General features: G+C 47.2%; 1 protein-coding gene across 15 annotated transcripts in view; it reads left to right on the top strand.

Moving 5' to 3' along the window:
- The window catches only part of NEDD4L (NEDD4 like E3 ubiquitin protein ligase), a 346,027-nt gene that overhangs the window by 238,952 nt on the left and 84,909 nt on the right, over positions 1-22,166 (top strand). The window lies entirely within an intron of this gene.

Here is a 22,166-nt window from a genome sequence, read left to right on the forward strand (position 1 = left end):
AGACCTGGGGGTTCCCAGGAGGCGCTGCGAGAACCCAGACTCACGGGTGTTAGGTAGCGTCCACTGCGGTGAGGACCAGTGGCCTTCACCTCCAAGAGCACGCAGGGAAGCCTGGACTTGGAGGATAAGCTGGCCCAGAGTGAGTTTCCTCCACCTCCGTCCTCACCGCTGCCTCCGTGACTTCCCATTTCCCTCCAGATGCCTCAAGGTTCTCTGGGCCTTGCTTGCTCAGGTTTCCAAGGCATCTTCCCTTGGGCTCTCCTGGGTTTTCCCATTCCAAGGAATTGGCCGTGTCTTGGGGGCGTGGGGGCTCCTTTCTGCTGCCTCCCCATCCCGGTTCTTCTCCCCTTCACATGGGGCCCCTTGGCCCCTCTCTGGGCATCCCCGCAAGCCTTGCTGTCTTGTAGTAATTTAGGTGGGCCTTGCTCCTGGCTCATATTCCACTCTATTGTAGTTACAGATACTTCTGTGGATGTCCTGTCCCCTCTTCCTTTTCTCTAAGCCCCTGTGAGGTAGGACTTGGTTTAGGCATTTTCTCATACCTCGTGTTGTCCGCCATAATGCTTTATAATGTGACTAAACGCTTATTGGGTTTTAAATGAATTCATTATGTATTACTCTCTAGTACAAATAAGTCTAGGGAACGTTAGCTCCCCCAGCATTCTTTGGATGCTTACGTTACACACAGTGCCCTTAGAAAGATGAATGCCTGTTACAGTAGGATTCAGTCCGGAAAGCGAGATCTTTTTGTCCATAGAATTTTCATCTTTAAAGCACATGAACTGACACCTATGTAAATTTTTACTCTCTTTTAGGAGTTTAGCTTACGGCAGCCGAAAATATACTAACCTGTACTTGGGGTAGGGTATACCTAAAGTCCTATTTTTCCCTTGAATCATTTTGCTGGGTTTTATCTGACCCAGCTGGGTGATGTCCAGGGATTTGAGAGCAGTGGTTCAGAGAAACCGGTCAAACAAGACAGGAAAATTTGTACTTGACCAGAGCAAAGTTGGTCACTGATTCCTTGGTGCTCAGATTTGTTTTTCAGTCGTGGGATAGTTGCACCGTGGATTCTTCATTAACTGTTGGATCATGTTTCTTAATAAAATGATTTTACGATGGTAAGATGAGAACCGGCCTGTTCTCTTCTTGGCAAAATCAGTGCCATTGTAGTTACTGTAGCAGTCTAGCTGCGTTTTTAAAGAATAAATTACCTCTAAAATAATAATACATCCCCCTTCCAATAGCAAGAAGATGATAACTCGTGCACACGGGGTAATTATCATGTCACTAAAAAGCACAGCGATTTTAATAACCCAGGTTGTGTGCAATAAAGCTCTTCTTAAGAATACATCAGCCCTGTGCTGTGATCATGTAATAATAAACTTCTCTCTATTTACACTCTTACCTATTTAACGTTTTAATTAACAGAACCTAGTCTTTGCAAAAATCTTAGTGCTTTTGACTCCCGAATCCTCTGGTGTGTAATAATGGGTTGTGATTTGTTTATTTTCAACAGTCTTTTATTTACTCTGGGTAAGGGGATTTTGATCTTAGGAAAGGGTTCATATACCATTTGTCCTCAGTGACGTGAATGGCCATACTGAACTTCATAACCTTATGCCGACTTTTTACGTTAGCACAAGGGAAATCTGATCATGAATCGACATTACAGAAATGCATGTCACGCTTTCTGCTTGCTTCTTTTTCTCAAAATAAGCTAAAGGGTTCCCCTTCCTGCCACCTTCTGGAAATATTTTCTCACTTAATTTAGATAACCAAGGCCATGAGAAGACTTTCATAATTCATGGCGGGGTATCTTCTCAAGACTCTTGAATTTGGTTTGATTCGGATTCATTTTTGGATCCCCCCCCCCTTTTTTTTAGAATAAATTGCATGTGGGGTTGAGGGGAAACACTTTTCACTGAATGCCTCCAATTTCAGTGTCTTAGTTTTCAGCCAAGCAGCTGTTCATACAGATTTCTTAGGAAGTGGCTAAATAAAAATACGACAGTTCTGAAATGAACGAAATAGCTGCTTTATCAAAAACTAGCAGCTGCCAACATGTGACTTGAGTGCCGTAAGTATTTGTTTTTCTTAGATCTTCTCATTGTCGTGTCTTTGATTAAACTACTGGACCAGGTTCCTGTTTTCTTTCAGTTTTTGAGATCCTAGGTGAAAGCCCATGGAGTGATTTCACACCGTGTATTTGTCTTCTGTTCTTAACTGATGGTCACCGTCGTTAAATAGCGCTGAAACACCAAACAGGAACACAGCAGCCACAGCAAAAGCCTCAAGTATTTGAATGGCCAGGAGAACTTTATTTTAAAAGAAACCATGGTTCGAATAGAACTTTATTCCCTCAATAGTCTTAAGTAGCTCAGGTAATCTCGTGGCTTCAGAGACCATGTAAAGAGCACAGAATCGCGATGGATGTTACAGCATATGCCTGTGTCCTAACCTTTTGAAGAAAGGCAGTGGTAACAGACTTCTGTATAAGTTGATGTACAACCAGCGGTGGCTATTCATGGGCACTCAGGAGAGGCAAATGAAAATAGGGGAGAATTTCAGCTACTGAGCAAGGAAATTGCTGGCAGAAAATAGAGATTCTGTCCAAGGATCCTTTAGGTTTTATGGGGGGTGGTTGGGGAATAGTTGTTTTAAACAGACCTTTGAAGGGGTTTGCAATGGAGAAAGGTATTTCATTTTTGCTTATGGCTTCTTACGTGTTTCCAGGAAGAAAGTTCCTCCTGATGTGTGAGTACAGATGAAAAGCATTGGGCAGAACGGGAAATGTAGTGGTGTGCATCTCGACCCTGTTAATGAAGTCATAAAATGATGTTGGGGCAGACCTTCAGACAGTCTCCTGATCTCTCTTGCAGAATTTGAGTTTGGCCCACGGAGATAACCTTTTTATTTTGGTGGGGGCAGGGGAGGGCGGTGCCCAGAATAAAGGTTTGTACGGACCCTCACAACACTGTTAGTCAGGAATTTCTTTGGGTGAGAACGGAATTCCCCAGGCAGTCCAGGCTTTGCCGGACCGTCTGGTCAGTGGATCCAAGGGCAGGGCACCTCCTAGACCTTCAGTTCTTTTCCTCCTAAACTTGTTTCTGGATTGGTCTTTGCCCATTGTGCATTTCCTATGGCCACCGTAACCAGTTACTACACATGTGGCTTAAAAACGCAGGAATTTGGGGCGCCTGGGTGGCGCAGTCGGTTGAGCGTCCGACTTCAGCCAGGTCACGATCTCGCGGTCCATGGGTTCGAGCCCCGCGTCGGGCTCTGGGCTGATGGCTCAGAGCCTGGAGCCTGTTTCCGATTCTGTGTCTCCCTCTCTCTCTCTGCCCCTCCCCTGTTCACGCTCTGTCTCTCTCTGTCCCAAAAATAAATAAATGTTGAAAAAAATTAAAAAAAAAAAAAAAAAAAACGCAGGAATTTATTCTCTGACCGCTCTGGAGGCCAGAAGTTCAGAATCAGTATTAACCGCACTGGAGGAGGAGATCAGGGCTGCGCTCCCACTTGAGCTTCTGCGAGAGAATCCATCACTTGCCTCCTCCCGCCTCACGTGGCTGCGTGGCCGTGGTCTCTGTCTCTGTGGTCATGTTGTCGCCACCTCTTCTGTATCAGCTCTCCCTCTGCATTTCTCTTCTGAGGACACTTGTGATTCCATTTCGAGCCTACTTGGATGCTGTGGGGTAATCTCCCCACCCCAGGATCCTTCATTTAGTCACATCTGCAAAGACCTTTTTCCTCATAAGATGACCTATACAGGTTCCAGGGATGAGGACCTGATACGTTCGCGGGCCATTTTTTTTTTTTTTTTTTTCCAGCCTGCTACAACCCCGTTTTTGACAACTGGGACGGCGTCTGGAGAGAGCCAGAGAGTTCAGATTCTATCCTCCGGCGTCATTTTACTCCGAAATTAAACAGTGATTATTGAGAACATACTATGTGTTGGTGCTGTTGCTAAGACACAGACACACAAAACTAGGCCCTCCCCAGGGTTGTTTGTGATTTTGCTGAAGGAGAAGACAGGTACATGTAAAATGAGTCCCGGGACGAAGGTCGCGTTCGAGGCTGAGAACCACAAAGTGGTACAAGCCGCGACCATTTGAGCCTCTGGGCCTGCGTACTCAGCACGTACCTCTCTGTGCGCTGGAACATTTGACCCCAGGGACATTGGGATCCTCGCGTCCAGCCCCCCGCCCACCTCCCACCCCCGTCTATTTCCCATCCCATCGTTTTTTCCGGTCTCTGGGTCTTTTCCCAGGAGCTGCCTCCTGCAAGCGTGCCTTCCTGTGTACGTTCTTTCCTGTTTGTTGTGCTCGACGGTGCATTGTCTATTCTTTAGTTTCTCTTTCTCCAGTGAAATAGCAGTTCAGATTCTTGAAGGGAAACCACCCAGAGATAATGCGTCTGTGCGAACAAGCACGAGTGGAATCGGCTCTGCGAGTCAGCGATAGAGAAGAATAGAATCAGTGAAACTTAAGCTTACCGTAGAATCTACGACAGTGTCCTTTTACACCGTTTGGGGTCATTTGAATTCACCTGCATGAACGCTACATGTCTTAGTGAAAATGCAGAAGTACGCTTTTAAAAAGGACAGTAAATTTTTCTGGATGTGTTTTAAAGGGCCCCCGGATTTCTCTGTGTTGCCAAGGGCATGACACTGATAAGAATTCAGGGATGCCTGGTGTTGGGTTTATTTCTGCGACCCTGGTCATCTTAAGTCTCAATCTGCAGGGACGGCTTGGAAAGATAAAGCAAGCTTGAGTTTGAATGCTGGGTCTGTCGCTCCCTGGACGTGGCCCTGCTTATGGGCGACTGGAGCTACTTAACTTTTCTAAAGCACGCTTTTCTCATCTTCAGCATAGGGCTAATAATGGTACCTACCTCAGGCTTTCTGGGATGATTAAATGAGCTAATGCATATGAAGTGTTGAGACCATTGCCTTAAAGTTTGTCTTTTCCTTCTCTCTCCCCTTTTTTCTTTAAAAAAAAAAAAAAAAAAAAAAAGTCTATTTACTGGCTCTGTTGAGCATTACCACCCCAGGTAATCAAACACTGTCCTGTCTGGTCCCACCCAGCGAGCACATGATGACAAATTCAGCATTTCTTGGGATACCATTTCACCTCGGAATATAAACCAAGCTTCTAAATTACATTTTATATGACAATGTCTCCCTGTATTTTCGTCCCTGGGACTTCTTGAATTGCAGCTTAGCACGTTCCGTCCAGTAAAACTCGAAATGAAATAAATAAATGGTTAAGTTGCGGACTGTAGCTAATAATGATCTGTACCGTGGCCGAGGATTAAAGAGCCGTTACGTTTAACGATGACAGTTGCCTTCTAAATACTTACCTTTAATCAGATCACTCAAATGCTTGCATATACTTTTGCTTCTCAACTATGGTGTGTGGATGTGTGCGTGCACACGCATACACACGCATCCGTGTGTGCGAGAAGGTTGCGGAAAGCATGCGGTCGAACACAGTTTGGCCTAGGTCGAACAACAGTTGTTCTGGAGTTCATGATTCTGCCTTATTAAAATCCTGACTTGAATTTCAAGTAAAAAGATTCCTTCCACACTAAGCCACTCATGCAGGAGAAGCAATTAGAGGTGTCACCCCACAGTGCCTTTGTCCAGTGGCCAACTTGTGTCTGAAGCCCCCTTTGCAGGGAGAGGGACAGAGGCCAAGTCTGACTGAAATGGGTAACTGTGATAGATTTATTGGCTGCTATAGACACCAAGATTTTTTTTTTTTTTTTTTAATCGACGATGCATAAAAAGAAATGCGACACGTCCTAATGAATCAAAAACCTTTTCCGGGACCTTTGTATGAATTGAATGTATTTTGGTTTCTTTTTGAAAACTGAACTCTGAAGCTGGTCTCCATCACCGTGCCTTTGAAAGGCCCCCAATTATTTTCTGTGGGTGGTAGACCCCACTGAACCACACTTTGACAGCTTTACAGGTCTTGAAACAGCTGTAATTAAGTTGTATTTCATAAACTGATAAGCAGCTGCCTTCCCTGCACTGGCCCCTTTTAGAGATAAATTGGGATTAGGGTAGTGGACACTTTAGAAGAGACTCTCGGAGGGCCTGGGTGGCTCCGTCAGTTGAGCGTCCAACTCTTGATTTCGGCTCAGGTCACGATCTCACAGTTTGTGAGTTCAAGCCCCAGACGGGGCTCTGCACTGACACCACGCGGCCTGCTTGGGATTCTCTCTCTTCCTCACTCTCTGCCCCTCCCCTGCTCCTCCCCTGCTCTCAGGCACTCTTTTCTTTTCTCTCTCTTCTCAAAATAAATAAACTTAAAATTTTTATCCAGCAGAAAATGAAAAGATACAAGAATTGGAGGTTTTACTTTGAATATAGGCAACCAAGGCTGGGTGACTTTCAGAATGTCCATACGTGTTGAGTGGGAATTCAGATCTTGGCTGTGCTATTTAGCACCTCTTTGATCTTGGGCAAATTTTGCTGAGCCTTCTTTTGCTTTAGTTGCTTGTCTGTAAAATGGATGTTAGAAGGATGAAGGGAGACGAGTTGTGTGGAGCACTTAGAATGTGTTAATATGCTAATTGTTGACTTACAGCTGAAAATGAGCCATGTCCTGCAGTTAGGAAGGTTGACTGCACCAGCTTACGTAGAAGATTGTTCCTGCACTTTGTTCCCTTGAAAAATGTATCTCGGTTTAATCCTGCCTCCCATCTGTTGCTTTTGATACATCTCTCTTCTCCCCACAAAAGTTACTGCTTATCCTGACATTCGCTTCTCAGTGTCTATATTATCCCCACTTTGCAGATGAGGAAACAGAGGCTTGGATGAATGGGCTTTGATGAGTGAGGAGGTTAGGAATTACGTGGGAATGTAATTATATTTTCATGTGCCTTTTTTGTATCGACCTGTGTTCAGGTGAGGGTCATGAACACATAAACCGACTCCCAAGGACAGTCTCCAATTTGTGACTCTTTCTGGTATTCTCTTTGGGGGAAGTACACCGTAGAATGACAATTTACTTGTCAGGCATCTCCTTTATTAAATGTCTTCACAGTTATAGTAATAACGCATTGGATTATATCTATTCACATCCCTCCCCTTTGAGATGCCCAGAGGGACAAGGACTTTGTTCCAGGTCAGAGAGAAAGCCCCAGAACACTTCTGTCAGGGTTTCTGCTGTTGTTGGGGGGCAGGGTGGGGGGCGGTTGTGCATTGCAAGCTGATATCTGAAAATCACAAAATTGAAACATGCCTACTATCACGAAACCATAGTTTTCCTTAGAGATTTTTGTAGGGAAAAAATCATAACTCTTAAGCCACGGAAGTATCATGGAGTTGAATGCAGAATTCCCATGAACATTCAGGGTGACCAAAAATCTTGCCCTGGACCCGAACCCAGCTCTGGAGGTGACTCATCTCTGCTGTCAGTCACTTCCCCCCATGCCCTGCTTGCTGTTCCCTGCAGGTGACCTCCAGAGCTCACCGTTGTGCACTTGTGGGGGGGGGGGGTGGTGACAACGTGATGATGTCAGTGAGGACTCATCACGTCCCTTTGTGGCCCCTGCTAGTGGGGAGTATTAGCTTAGGAGCTGGGTGTGAGAATGAAGTCCCGGGATCAGTGCCTCCTCAAGCCCAGGTCCTTCACAGATTGTTGGGTTTTGCTGTGTGGCCCTGGGATCCTGCCTGTGTTCGTTTTCTTCAGGATTATGGGGTTAACGTTCTGGACACCCAACGTGTACCTAAAGGGACTCTTTGCCAGTTGAATAGCCTCACAACAGATAAACTTTTTAGAATAACAAAGCGGGGGCCATTTCTAAGCTTGGACTAAGCTTATAGTCTTCTTTGTTCCTTCATCTTGGTCCTTAACATTACATTTCATTTTCATGTGTTTATTTTTTTTAAGGGATAGTTAATGTTATAAGAGCTCACTCTGTTTTTAAAGCTCTTTCATCTGTCTTTGCCCTCACAGGATAGAGCAGGGTTTCTCGAACTGCATGTGCTATAAACTCTTGGCAATTCAAGAAAAGGCTTTTGACCGGACACCAGACTGAGGAAACCACCGAGTTTCTGGAAAGAGCTGTTGGCTTTCCAATTGGCCAGGATTGGCAGGGACCCCACTTCTCCCGTTTCTCAGCTCTCATTGTTTTAAATATTCACTAGTATGGGGCGCCTGGGTGGTGCAGTCGGTTAAGCATCCGACTTCAGCCAGGTCACAATCTCGCGGTTCGTGAGTTCGAGCCCCGCATCAGGCTCTGGGCTGATGGCTCGGAGCCTGGATCCTGTTTCCGATTCTGTGTCTCCCTCTCTCTCTGCCCCTCCCCCATTCATGCTCTGTCTCTCTCTGTCCCAAAAAAAAATTTAAAAAAAAAAAAAAGAAACTATAAATATTTACTAGTAGCAGAAGCCTCACAGCGTTTAGTAGTAACTTGCACAAGGCTTCCACATGCACTGACCTTTGAGGTGTGTAACCATTGACGACATAGGAGGTGCAGGTGGTCACAGCCCCGTTTTCCGAGTGAGGAACCTGGTCCCAGGGAAGGCTCAGTGCCCGAAGTCATCCGGCTAGTTCGTTCCTGAGCCAGGACGGCACCCGGCAGTCTTTCCCCCCCCCACGCCTCTGAGGGCTCTTTGCCCTGGTACTCTTCAGAGCCACACCCGTAACTTAAAAGACCTCCTTCTAGACAGGGCACTTCTCAGAGGTAGCACTTGCCTCTTCTTTGAGTCAGTTGATGCGAGGCAGACTGTGCCACACGTGTGGGTTTCAGGGCCAGGACGAAGGTGGGGCCTTAGAGAGGGCATGAGGGCTCAGAATTGGAGTCCTACCATCACCCCCTGCTCCGGGGGCCTTGCTGGGCTCATCGTGGTTCTGGTGGGTTTCACGGGCCACATGGATTGGCATCTGCCTCTCGCACCGCCTGTGGGCACCCGAATGAGTGGTGGTCCCCTGTGATGCTTAGAAAGAGGCACGACTTCCCTCTCCTAGGTTTACCTTGTGTGTTAAGGCATCAGTAAAGACTTGGACTTGGGTGCCTCCAATGTTAGTTCCGTCTTATCTGAAGTATGCTCACACTCTGTCTCCCGAGCTCCTGGGACCCCTGGCTTGGGCACCAGCTCCCTGTGCAGCACAGCTCCTTGTTCCGGGAATGTTTTCGGCCCAGAGCTTCATTTCCTTCCTGATTGATAACTGCATAGTTTTTGCTGCTGTTTTTTTGAACGCAACTCAGGCAGGGACTCAGCCTTCAGCCTCCGTTCCTCAGGATTTTCCTGGCACCCGCAGAGTGAACTATGTCATGCTCTCGGTGCATCCCATTAATTGGAAAATAGGCTAGTGCGTGTAGCTTTGCTTGCAGACCTCTCTTTAAAAAACCAACAAACAAAAATACTGCGGGAGGTGAAAGGGAAACCAGTTGAAGGATAAAGACGTGATAACTTTCTTCAAAGGAAGTGATCGAGCTGTCCCATTCCCTGTATAGAGTGATTATCCCTTAGGAAACAACACAATATTGTGGAAACGAATCTACTGCGTTTGAGTCACAGAGATTCTAGTTCAAGTCTCAGCCTTGACACTTTCTAGCTAGAGAAAGTTCTAGTTACAGAAGCTCCCTGGCGCGTTAGGGGAGTTGAAAAATCAGCAGATTACCAGAACGTTCTTTCCAGAATTGTCCAAAGATGGCGTGAACACCTTACAGAGCATGTAGGAGGAGGGAAGTGGAATTAGACAGTGGTTCTCAACTGGTCCTGTCCGCGCCTCCACACACGTACATTTGACAGTGTTTGGAGACATCATCTGGTTGTCACAGCTGGGGGACGGGAGTTGCCACTACACGTTGTGGGTAAAAGCCAGAGGTGTTTCTAGAAACTCTACAGAACATAAAATAGCCTGCCAGACAAAGAATTATCTCGCCCCAAATGCCAGTGGTGATGAGATTGAGAAACCTTGAGTTACGAGTAACATTTATTGAATCTAATTGTCCCCGCTTCTGTCCAGTGACTATGGAAAATGTCCCATTTCACAGATGAGAAGATTGACCTTTGGTGGTGATTTGGTTATGCAGTCATCCTTTCTGCTGGCCTCGGTAGTGAGTGCTCCGTCATGGATGGTCAGAACCAAGCAGAGTGAGCGCCTGCTGGGGAGGGACAGAGAGATCCACTGGTCTCAGATGTGTGTTGCACTAAGTGACTTTTGAGGTCCCTCCTCAGCATCCCATTCTCTGATTTCTATTTTGAAATGGGATTCGTCTTTTTACGGCATTAGAGTGGCAAGCAGGTAGTTCGTGGCCATGGCCAGTGAAATCCCTATGTTTTGTACACCTGTGAGTCTTACTAATATCCCAGCACTGTCGGACCAGAAGGCTAAGTCTCTGAACAGGAGCGGCCAAAATGCCTCCCCCTCCCCCTATCTCATCCACGTTCTAGGCCCACGGAGTTAATTTACCAACATACGTAAAGGTTGTCCTGTGGGAGGACTAGAGAGGCACAAATGAGGGGAGAAGAGGAGGAGAGGCAGGGAGAACTATTTAAACTTTTAGAAAGATTGCAATTCGATGTCAGGTTGCTCATCAGCATAGTTCTGCCAGTTTCGCAGGTAAGTGCAGTTTCTCTTGTGAACAAGGAAAACCAAGAACTTTACTCCGTGGCTGTCAACCCTGGCCACAGATGAGAGTAACCCGGAGAGCTTTTGAAGCACACGTGTGTCTGAGCCCGTCTGCCAGAAATTTCATTATCTCGGGAGAGGCCTGGGTCCTGACTTGTTAGGGCTTGTCAGAAGATTCTAATGTCCATCGAGGCCTGGAGAACCCCCTCAGTCCTGCCCATCGTGCTCAGAAAGACGTAACTCGGGTACCTGCTGACATTATTCTGTCTCCAGGAGACTGGAAGGAGGGCTTGTGTCCTCCGTGTCTTGCAGGGAGCGGAAGAGGGGACACACTCTGGTCTTGAATTCACCCCTGCCAGGATGTTCAATTAACATAAGTTTCTCCTCATCCTTCAAATTTCGTGTTTTAAATTGGCCGCTAATTGTTTGCATAATTTTTTTGCAAAGCTTGGAAGTTTTCCTCTCCAGACTGTTTCTCACCGACACCGTAGATAGAAAGGGGGTGATTTCCATTTCCAACTTTGCGTTTTTTGTTTTCACTTCCGTCGCCGTCTAAAAATCCTGTCTGTACCTTAGAGGAAGAAGCTTTAAATACTTAATGAGCTCTGAGGGAAACTTTTTAATAACAACCCAGTTAATGACCTGACACCTTATGATGGATTATGTGCCTTGAACTGTAGTCTCCAGACATTTTTGCTTAGTGAACCTTATGAAGAATTTTGAAGAACGGTGTCTCACACATTAAAAAAAATTTTTTTCTCATGCGTTTTTGACACCTGTAATTTATCAGTAGCTCAGTAAGTTATTAGTCCAGTAGCTGCAAAAGATACAATTTCTAGTGTATTGAGTGCATGAAAAATTTGGATTTTTTTTTCATTTTGCAACTACAGACATGGCTCATTTTATGGAAAATACCTGCCACAAAATTAACGATCGTTCCTTATTATTTAATACAGTCAGCCATAGGAGGCTTATTTCCTATCACTAAAAATCTGACTTCATCTTAAAAATCAAATAAAAAGAAAATTGGGCAGATGGTAGATATGCGAGACACTGCTATTCGGTGTCTTGAAGGAGCCTGTCCCCCAGGCTGTGGTGAAAGAAGATGTGTCTCTCGTGTTCTGTCTTCTCTCTTTGCTCCCTCCGGGGCTGTACGTTTTCAAAGCCTCCCTTCATCCCGTGCTTTTTACACCCGGCCACATGCGTGCTGGTAAGCTTCAGGAAGGGTGAAGAGTAAACCATTCTTTGGAAAGCAGGGGAAGAGGAGCTGTGGTTTAGGTAAAAGCAGGTGGGGAAGGAGAGGCAGCAGCAGAAGACACTGTTTCTCGGGCAGATGGGGTTTAGGGAAGAGAACATATGGCAGGATGTAGAACATGATTTCTTTAAAACCACCCGTGCCCAACTTCTCAGAAGGTCTTTGTGTATCCACAGAGGGGGGCACACTCCGGTTTGAGAGTCCCACTTTGAAAGATAGGAAGGGGGTGCTTCGTAAGAATAAAAATCACTCCGTTTCATTTCCTTTTCGAACTTACACTTTGCTCATTTCATTGTTTATTAGGATATAGATGAGGGGCGCCTGGCGGGCTCAGTCAGTGGATGACTCTTGATCTCGGGGTTGTGAGTTCAAGCCCCACATTGAGTGTGGGGATTGATTGAAGATAAGATCTTTTAAAAGACCTGTAGATGAGAGAAGAACATAGGCAAGAATATGCACGTGACAAATCCGAGATTATGTCCCGTAGGAGTTTGCAGGTCGCAAGAACTGAACCCGGCAGGTGTCACCCTGAGGAGATGCGGAGTTGAGGACACAGCATAGCAAACTGGGATTTCCTGAGGGGAAGTGAGGAGCCTGTGCAGGGTTTTCCTTAAGACCCTTGTACGTGAAGTTGTCCGCTCTGTACTGTGCTGGTGAGGCCATGGGCTCCGGAGCCAGACTGCTTGGGGTCACATTCTGGCTACTACTGACCAACTCAGTGACCTTGGGCAAGTTTCTCAACCTGCAGACAATAGTCTCTGGCCCATCATGGGAGAGCTACGCAGTAGCTTGTTACGCTTTGCAGTCTCAAAGCCCTTTACCAGACTATGGCTGGAGCTCCTCCCCCTGGCGAGCTTCGCTGGAGTCCCCTGGCCCGAGATGTGATTGCGGCCAGAGTATGGCCAGTGCCAAAAAGAGAGTACTAAGCAGGATCGGCCTGGGATTGCTGAAGCTCAACCTCAGGCTGTCTTCATGGCGCCTTTATGAACAGTCAGTGTCCTCGTGGAAACCTGTAGAACTCCAGTTGAGGATTGTCACTCGCTGAAATGCCAAGAACGAGACCACATTGAGTTCCATGTAACCTCGTCGTCTGCTTGAGTACCTTATCCCACACCTGCAGAGCCATTGGCTGGCCGGGCAAGGGGACGACAGATGGACGACTGCTGGTTTCAGATGCCCTGAGATGTATGAGGAAGAGCATGCTAATGAATCAGACATTGAACTTGAGGTTACTTAGGTTCCCTTTTCCCCAATATCCCAATGACCCTGTTCTGGCTACTAAGGGCACCTGTCGTGAACTTCTGCAGGTGATTTATTAAGGTCTCTTCTTTGGTAGTTGAGTTCAGAGACAAACCACAGAATCCAAAGGTGTCTCTGCCTTATTTTTTTTCTCCTTTATACATATAATCTATTATTTAAATTGCTTGCAAAGAAATTTGATTTTAAAACTTCCTCGGAGAAGAAATGAGATACTGATCTTGAGGAAATTATTCTGAAATCTTCGGCAATTGAAATCTTAGGAAGTCGTAGGATAAAATCAAAAGCACAAAATTAAACAACGTGGTGTCATTAAATGAACCCAGTGACACATTTTCCTTTTATTTATTTATTTTTAATGTTTATTTCCGAGAGAGAGAGGGAGAGGGGGGCAGGGGTTGGGGGGAGAGTAGAGAGAGAGGGGGATACAGAATCCGAAGCGGGCTCCAGGCTGCAAACCGTAGGCTTGAACCCACGAACCATGAGATCGTGACCTGAGCTGAAGTCGGATGCTTAACTGACTGAGCCAGCCAGGTGCCCCACACGTTTTCCTTTTAAATTAACTTTGAAATGCAATCTCAGGTCAGTTTGCTTTGTAGGAAGGAGAATATGTATGAATGTTTACCTTATTTTTAGCAGATTATATTCATTAAAATGTTTTAGTTTATTCAGCAACTAACTTTTACCAGGAACGACCGTAACGCCTAAGGTTTCTCTGCATTTGCATTATTTACAAAGATAAACTCTCCTTACAAGAAACTGTGTCAGGGTCATTGGTGAGGCTGGGCAGCTCTGAAGCAGGTGTAAGGGATAATCGTGATGCCAGGCTGTGCCCCAGACTACGTAGGGTGACGGGCTGTGGCCTCTTCCCTCCCTGGAAGATTAGATGATTGTGGGTGATGGTCCGTCCTCCTAGGTGTATGTCACTAAGCTTGTCTGGATGAGGGGGAAGACCTCTCTTTGCAAACAGGAATGGACAGGAGGTGAACATCAGGGTGGCACACGGTGCGGGTAATGACCCTGCGCCCGCAGGTGGCCCACTGCCTGAGATGGGACAGCAGCCTGGCCACACCTTCCCCTCACACCCCACCCACCCCCCCCCCCCCCCCCCCGCCCCGGGCCTTTTCCTCCACCATCTTGTGCACTTGCTTTGTGTCACTATTAAGTCAATGACGTCTCTGTTCTTGTCGCTGCTGGGTTCACACTGACACTGGCTCCCAAGTGCTCCTCTGGGCCCCATGGTAAGGACTTGGCATACACGATCTTGCCCGTTCCCTCATTCCACAGTGACCAGGAGAGTCCAGGAACAGGGCGCTTCTGAACTAACACTGAGCCTTCCCCTTACCTGCGTGGTCCAGACCCTCGCACCGCCTCATCCGGACAGCCTACCCTCTCTCTCCGGCATCTTCCCCTGCAGTCACTTCTTCCAGCTGTCAGGGGACCTTTCTGAAATGCGGTCCCTGCCAGTCGTTCCCTTCATAGTGGCCCCTTTTCTCTTTTCCTGCCATGTGCCCACATCCACAGCGTTAGCCCGGCGCCTCTGGCTGCACGCCCTGCCCTCGCGACCCCCTTCCGTCCCCCCCAGCCAACTCCTACTTCCTGAGCCTGCTCAAGTTCCTTTGTGCAGGTGTCCTTGCCCTCGACCCTTGGCAGATGGAGTCCCTCCCTCTGTGCTGGGCCCGAGGCATCCCGTCCGTGCTTCTGATATGCAGCAGCAGCTGGGGTGCGTGGTGCCTGCCTCGTGGAGCTGCACAGACACTGGCCGCCCGTGGCTGCTGAGCAGTGGGGTTGTGGATGGTCCACACCGCAGTGTGCCGCAGGCCAGGGATGGGCACCGATTTCAAAGACTTCGTGAAAAGGAGAACGTAAAATAGCTCAGTAACCATCTTTCTCTCGGTTACACGTTGAGATAACATTTTGGAGGAATGGGCTCAACTAAAATAAATTCCTGGAATTAATTTTATCTGTCTTCTACTTTTCACTGTGGCTATTAGAATTTTTCAAATTCTGTGGGTGCCTCGCATTCTGTTGCACAAGGCTGGTTAGTTTCTCTCCCTAGGAAACCGGGGCACCTTGTCTCTGCACCTTTACAAGGTCCCATCTTGTGCGTCTCGTCCCCAGAGTTCTTTCCCAGTTTTTACACCCCTAGAGGTGATTGGGCCCTAAATTCAGATTATCAAGTGCTTGTACTACAACGAGCTGTGATTTCCGTGGCCCTCCTTTGACCTGTGCCCTGGACTATGGCTCTGTTTAGAGCAGGAAGAGGACTGAATGTTCTTGAACCACCTCCGCCCGCTGAGGAAAGAGGGGACACTAAGCACATCTCATCCCCTCCCGTGACGACTGGGTCCCCGCAGCAGCTGGGACTCCCTCTGAGCCCACACGCGAGTGCCTTCTCGCGGCTCGGTGTGTACTTTTCGGCCTCTCCTGGATTGAAGCCACACCGCTCTTGCGAGGCCGGCTTGAGTCTTTGCCAGTACGGTGGTTCTTTGCTCCGTTTACCCCTTCTGGTTTGCAGTCTGAGCTTTGAGCAGAGCGTCCTTTAAAATAAATACTCTTCGGGGCGCCTGGGTGGCACAGTCGGTTAAGCGTCCGACTTCAGCCAGGTCACGATCTCGCGGTCCGTGAGTTTGAGCCCCGCGTCAGGCTCTGGGCTGATGGCTCGGAGCCTGGAGCCTGTTTCCGATTCTGTGTCTCCCTCTCTCTCTGCCCCTCCCCCGTTCATGCTCTGTCTCTCTCTGTCCCAAAAATAAATAAAAACGTTGAAAAAAAAAATTTAAAAAAAAATAAAATAAAATAAAATAAATACTCTTCACGATAGCACATTCATCCGCCGTGATTAAATTCTGCCCACCTTCCCAGTGTGCCTTTCTAGGAGCCTGCAAAGGTCCCGTGGGCCTGCTCTGACATCTCGTTGACACGGAAGGCCCGTTTGTTTTTGTAAATAAGAGCTGGCGTCTCCAGGACCTACCTTGCCCTGTTTTCGTGAATGGGAGGTCTTGTCCCTCAGCTTAGAAAACTAAAATGGCAGAGGGGCGGGCAGCGTGAACGTGACGTGTGTCTTTCTGAGCAAGTATCCGGTTGTGTTTGCTTTTACGTTCTGGTGCCCCCGAGTGAATTTTGGCAAGCACGTGTGCATTCAGAGGGCATTTCATCGTTGCACCTTTTTATTTCTAGTAGAATGCCGGTTGACTCTTGGATTAAGGCAACTTCGGTGACCTATTTTAAGGCAAGTCACCTCGAAAGCCAGAGGCCACCAGGTGGTGACACATCGGATTCTGCAGCGTGTGGTGTGGGTGGAGGCCAGACTCACTGGGTCTTTGCGAGCCCCAGCCGCGCCGTCCGCGTGGCGGAGGCTGATGACTGGGACAAGCGCAAGGAGAAACAAGACAGTCCTTCCTCCCTTCCGTGCGGCGACAAAGCCAGCCTCAGGCTTTAGTGAGGAGTGAGACAGCACCTACAACTAAATGCAAATTGACATTCAGGTGACTCTCCCGGACACTAACTGTTGAGGAGTTAGGGTATTTGTAACCCTTTGTCTAAAAGCTTCTGTAGGGGCGCCTGGGTGGCTCAGTCGGTTAAGCGTCCGACTTCGGCTCAGGTCGTGATCTCGCGGTCCGTGAGTTCGATCCCCGCATCAGGCTCTGTGCTGACAGCTCAGAGCCTGGAGCCTGTTTCAGATTCTGTGTCTCCCTCTCTCTCTGCCCCTCCCCCGTTCATGCTCTGTCTCTCTCTGTCTCAAAAATAAATAAACACTAAAAAAATAAAAGCTTCTGTAAAAGGCTCTCAAGCCATTCATTATTTAGATTATTCAGAGTGCGTACCTCTCGAAAAATAGAACCTGTTGCCCCCATCAACTCGGTCCTGGTGCTGGAGCGTGGGCTTTGGGAGGAAGCAGACGGGGAAGTCACATTTCATGGGTTAGCAGGAAAGCGAATGGGTTTTGTTTTTGTTTTTGACTTAGTGTTGTGAGGTTTACCTTCAACTTGTAAGAGACACAGAACTAGTCACGCTATAGCTTTACTCTTAAATTCTTTTTCTGTAGCTTATATTCTGATTCCTCAATACGTTTCTTCCGTGTGGCTTGAGAAATTCTAACTACAGTCTTCCTGGAAGTCACTACTTAATAATTTCTAGGATAAAACCCCAGGCAGTTGGTAGCACCGGATGGTTTCCATTTAATGTGGTTGAGTGGCTTTTAAACCTGGGATGGCAAACACACAAAAGGAAATTAATTTCACATCACAGCTTAGTACACATTCTTTCATGTGTGTTAACAGAACCCATTGTGTTCAAACTGTATGTACATTTCATGCAAGGCACTAATATTTTCTATCTCCTATTTAATTTTTTTTTTTTTTTTGAGAGAGAGAGTAAGTGAGCAAGCGTGTGTGTGACAGTGTGGACAAGGGGCAGAGGGAGAGAGAGAATCCTGAGCAGGCTCCATGCCAAGTGGAGAGCCTGACATGGGGCTCGATCTCACAACCCTGGGATCATGACCTGAGCCAAAATCAAAAATCAGACACTTAACCAACGGGGCCACCCAGGCGCCCCTTACTATATTTATTTTTTAAAAAGTGCTTCTCATGAGCTGCCAGCAGGGTTGCAATTCATGTTTAAAAATGACTGTCCTGGGGCGCTTGGGTGGCTCAGTCAGTTAAGCCTCGGACTTCGGCTCAGGTCATGATATCAGTTCATGGGTCCGAGCCTCACGTTGGGCTCTGTGCTGACAGCTCAGAGCCTGGAGCCTGCTTCAGATTCTGTGTCTCCCCCTTTCTCTCTGCCCCTTCCCTGCTCATGTTCTGTCTCTGTCAAAAATAAATGAATAAACATTTTTTAAAAAGTTTTAATAAAATATTTACACGGGGATAGTTATTTTAAAGGGGAGAGGGGCAGTCTTCGGTATACTGTGATCATCATTTAGAGAGCAAGCTCTAAGACCGTGTCAGGTGTATGTATTTGACTTCTCCAGTAATGGAATATGGATTTTTGCTTCACCTTCTGTTGACACATTTCAGGGGCTCCATTTTGCCTTGTCATTAGGTTGGAAAATATTTGGTGGCTTGTCAGAAGGGAGCAATTATAATTGTGTTACTGACTTGCACATTTGCAGCCTCTAGAACAGGACAGGTCATTAAGGTTGAAACTGACAGCATTTACCACTTACAAACAAGCACAAGAAAGGCCAGTGTGAGCTGAAATCAGTTTGGTTTTCATAGGCTCATCGTCAGCATGATGCTTGATGGAAATAATTGTGTCATAGAAGTTGCCAAAAATTGATTTGATTATTGTATTTTCACAACATTGGTGTAAGGTGGCCTCAGACATTGTCTCTCTGGGGCCCGTGGGTGGGGATCCTGCCACAGCAGCACAGTCCGGCGTCCTTGAGACACTCCCCTTCGCCGGCATGTAGGCCACTGGTGGGCTCTCCGATCCCCTGCTAGATCCCTCCTGTGGAATTGAAGGTGTGTTTTAAAGTTGGTATGTTCTCATTAGCCTACATGTTTTACATCTCCTGAAGCTTCTATAGTTCTAGCAACGGTGGGCTGGGTTTCCAAACCCATCACGTTCCATTGACTGGTGAAACATTTAAGCCAATTTCTCCGTACCATGTGCTGTCCCATACTCGATCCCTATTTTATCTAAAATGTGAGGGCGCCTGGGTGGCTCAGTCGGTTGAGCGTCCATCTCCGGCTCAGGTCATGATCTCGCGGTCCGTGAGTTCGGGCCCCGCGTCGGGCTCTGTGCTGACAGCTTCAGAGCCTGGAGCCTGCTTCCGATTCTGGGTCTCCCTCTCTCTGGCCCTCCCCCACTCATGCTCTGTCTCTCTCTGTCAAAAGTAAATAAACATTAAAAAAATAAATAAATAAAATGTGGTCTGACTACAATCACCCTTGATGCAAACCAGAAAAGCCTTCCGTTTGCTCTGTTCGTGAAGTTGCTTCATCTTTGGCTATTTTAGAAATTCTGTATTGTGTCAAGTGCAAAAACCTGGGAAGGTACAAGCAAAGCTGCTGACTTTGACAGCGAGTGCCCTGGGGATTCTGTCACCTGCTCCATTTGTGGAAAGCAGCAGCAGAGTCTGAACAGGAGGCATTGGCCAAGAGAACGCCCCAAATGGGCATTTTAATAGAGCCCCACCAAGTCTCCTCAAACTGCTATCATGAGAATCTCTTCCCACCCACACCGTATTGAGCCGCTGTCCCCGTGAGAAGCACAGAGCTGGCGTACCGCTTTGCTTTCGCGACAGTTAGTGAGACGCAGGACAGGGTATTAGTTTGGAGCCCAGACTCTGATACGAAGTGGCCCGAGTGCAGCGCCTGCCTCACTACTATAGCCCTGAGAGGCAGGTGCCTGGGCAAAGCTGCATGCACTTGACCGGTTTACAGCTCCGATAACATCTCCCCAGCAAAGCAGCATGGGCACGTCGGTGTTTTTGCGACTTGTTATAAAGATGCACTTTAGGTGAACAATTGATGCGTCGCTTTTCAGAGATAGGAGGGCATCAAGCCCCTTCAAGGGAGCCCGTCTTCCTCTGATGTTTGTATCCCCTGGCCTTTTCCTTCACGGGTAGCAGGAGGGGACAGGGGGCAAGTGGCAATACCACACTACTCACATTAGGTAGACGAACAGTTTATGGTCAGTAGTCAACATGCTTCTGGTTTTTGTTAACTAACATTCACACTAGCTTTATAATTAAATTCGTCAGATGGAGAGCAAGAACACTCCCCATCACTTTGGGCAGCAAAGATGTCTGCCTTTTCTGGACCTTCTGCCGATGGCTACTTTTGTTGAGATCCACAGCATTAATTGGCACCTGTAGCTTTGTGCTAGATGAGGTGTTTGCATGCTGGGTTGTAGCCAAAGTAGCCAAGATTAAAAAAAAAAAAAAGTACAGGAGAATCGCATCATGAGGACTGGGGCTAGTCTCCTGCTTTACGTACACCTGGCCAGTGGTGACTTTGATTTTTTTGCTGTGCATCGTCTAGAGGAGACGGATAGCTATCTAGTTAATCAAATTTTTTTAAATGACCTAGAAGGAAATCCTGAGCTTGGAGCAAATCATTTCAGTAAATCTCATTCATGGTTACCAACTGCTTCTTTTCAAATGCAAGAAGAGAAGTTTTCCAAGTACGTTTAAAAAGTAGTTTCTGGGCGCCTGGGTGACTTTGAGCGTCCGACTTTCCCTCGGGTCATGATCTCATGGATTGTGGGTTTGAGCCCCACGTCGGGCTCTGTGCTGACAGCTTAGAGGTTGGAGCCTGCTTTGGATTCTGTGTGTGTCTCTCTCTGCCCTTGCCCCGCTCACGCTCTGACTCTGTCTCTCTCCCTTTCTCAAGAATAAGTAAACGTTTAAAAAAAAAAAAAAAGGTTCTGTAAATTAGAAAATTCCTCGGTAAACCAGCAAAGAGTGAAAAACAAGAACCCAGGATTTGGGGTGAGGAGGTCTGGATTCTCTCTTGGGCTTTTCCTCAGGCTAGCAGTGGGACGGGTCGGATTTCACCTGAAGAACTTTCCAGCTTTTAGGCATTTTGAATATGGTAAGAAGCTGCATGTGTTTATAAGAGGGTAACAGACTTCTATGCCAGGGTCACTTAAATGTCCAAAGCCATGACATAAGCACCTTTACAGGATGTAGTGTCAGCGAGACCTGTTGAACACCCTGTGGTCCAGGCCAGTGTCCCCTGGACCTGAGTTAGGACTTCCCGGGTCTGAAAGGGGGTTCTTGAGCTCCTCCAAATGAATTTCATCTAGGTCTCACGTCAGAAAGATGAATGCTGTGTGGTAGGACAGAGACAGGAAGAAGTACGGTGTGTCCTGAAATTAACCAGCAAACTCAATCCATGAACTTGGATTCCAGAGTAGTGTACTTACAAGAGTGCAAGTTTGAGGCCGTTTTTTAATGAGAAGTAATTTGTAAGATTTATTAATCATTAGACTTTTACTCTCTCCCTGGACTCTCAGCTCTCAGGAAGCTCTTTGTAGCACTTAAATATTTGTTAGAGGGGCGCCTGGGTGGCGCAGTCGGTTAAGCGTCCGACTTCAGCCAGGTCACGATCTCGCGGTCCGTGAGTTCGAGCCCCGCGTCGGGCTCTGTGCTGACGGCTCAGAGCCTGGAGCCTGCTTCCGATTCTGTGTCTCCCTCTCTCTCTGCCCCTCCCCCGTTCATGCTCTGTCTCTCTCTGTCCCCCCAAAAATAAATAAAAACGTTGAAAAAAAAATTTAAAAAAAAAAAAAAAAAAAAAAAAAAAAAAATATTTGTTAGAATGTTCCCAAGATGTCACTACTGTCTCCTGTGTGAACTGGGCCAGCTGTGCCCCCAAACCCTCTGTGGTCCCGCGTGTCCCTTCCCCGTACTGATCCCATGCTCCCCAGTTCCAAGAGCTGATTTGTTTCCATTCTGGGGGGTCACAGACACCCTGCAGGGGCTGGGGCAGCTCAAGTTCTGGTGGACCACGCCCTGGGCTCCTCCCCGTCTCCCAGGCGACGTCTGTCTGCCACTCATCAGGGCCTTCTGCCTTGCATGCATCCGCACGGACACTGCACTCCAGTGTCAGGCCCTGGCCCTTTCTATTTATAAAGAAACTTTTTTTTTTTTTTTTTTTTTTTTAACTGAAGCATCGTTGGCACACAGCGTTACGTTAGTTTCAGGTCTGCGACATGGTGACGACACCGTACCTCACTCCTGCAGGGCTCACAAGTGTAGCTACCCTCTGTGGCCCTACAACACTGTTACGGTGCCACGACTATATGCTGTACGTTTCATCCCGTGACTTACACAGAATCATTATGTTAAGGAAACATATTAAATATTTTATTTTTTTTTAATTTTTTTTTTAATGTTTTATGTATTTTTGAGGCACAGAGAGACAGAGCATGAGCAGGGGAGGGGCAGAGAGAGAGGGAGACACAGAATCCAAAGCAGGCTACAGGCTCCAAGCTCTCAGCACAGAGCCCGATGCGGGGCTCGAACTCACGGACTGTGAGATCATGACCTGAGCCGAAGTCGGACTCTGAACCGACTGAGCCACCCAGGCGCCCGCATATTAAATATTTTA

Source organism: Puma concolor, chromosome D3, assembly GCF_028749965.1.
Source record: "Puma concolor isolate L17-30 chromosome D3, mPumCon1.1.hap2, whole genome shotgun sequence".
NCBI classification, from domain to species: domain Eukaryota; kingdom Metazoa; phylum Chordata; class Mammalia; order Carnivora; family Felidae; genus Puma; species Puma concolor.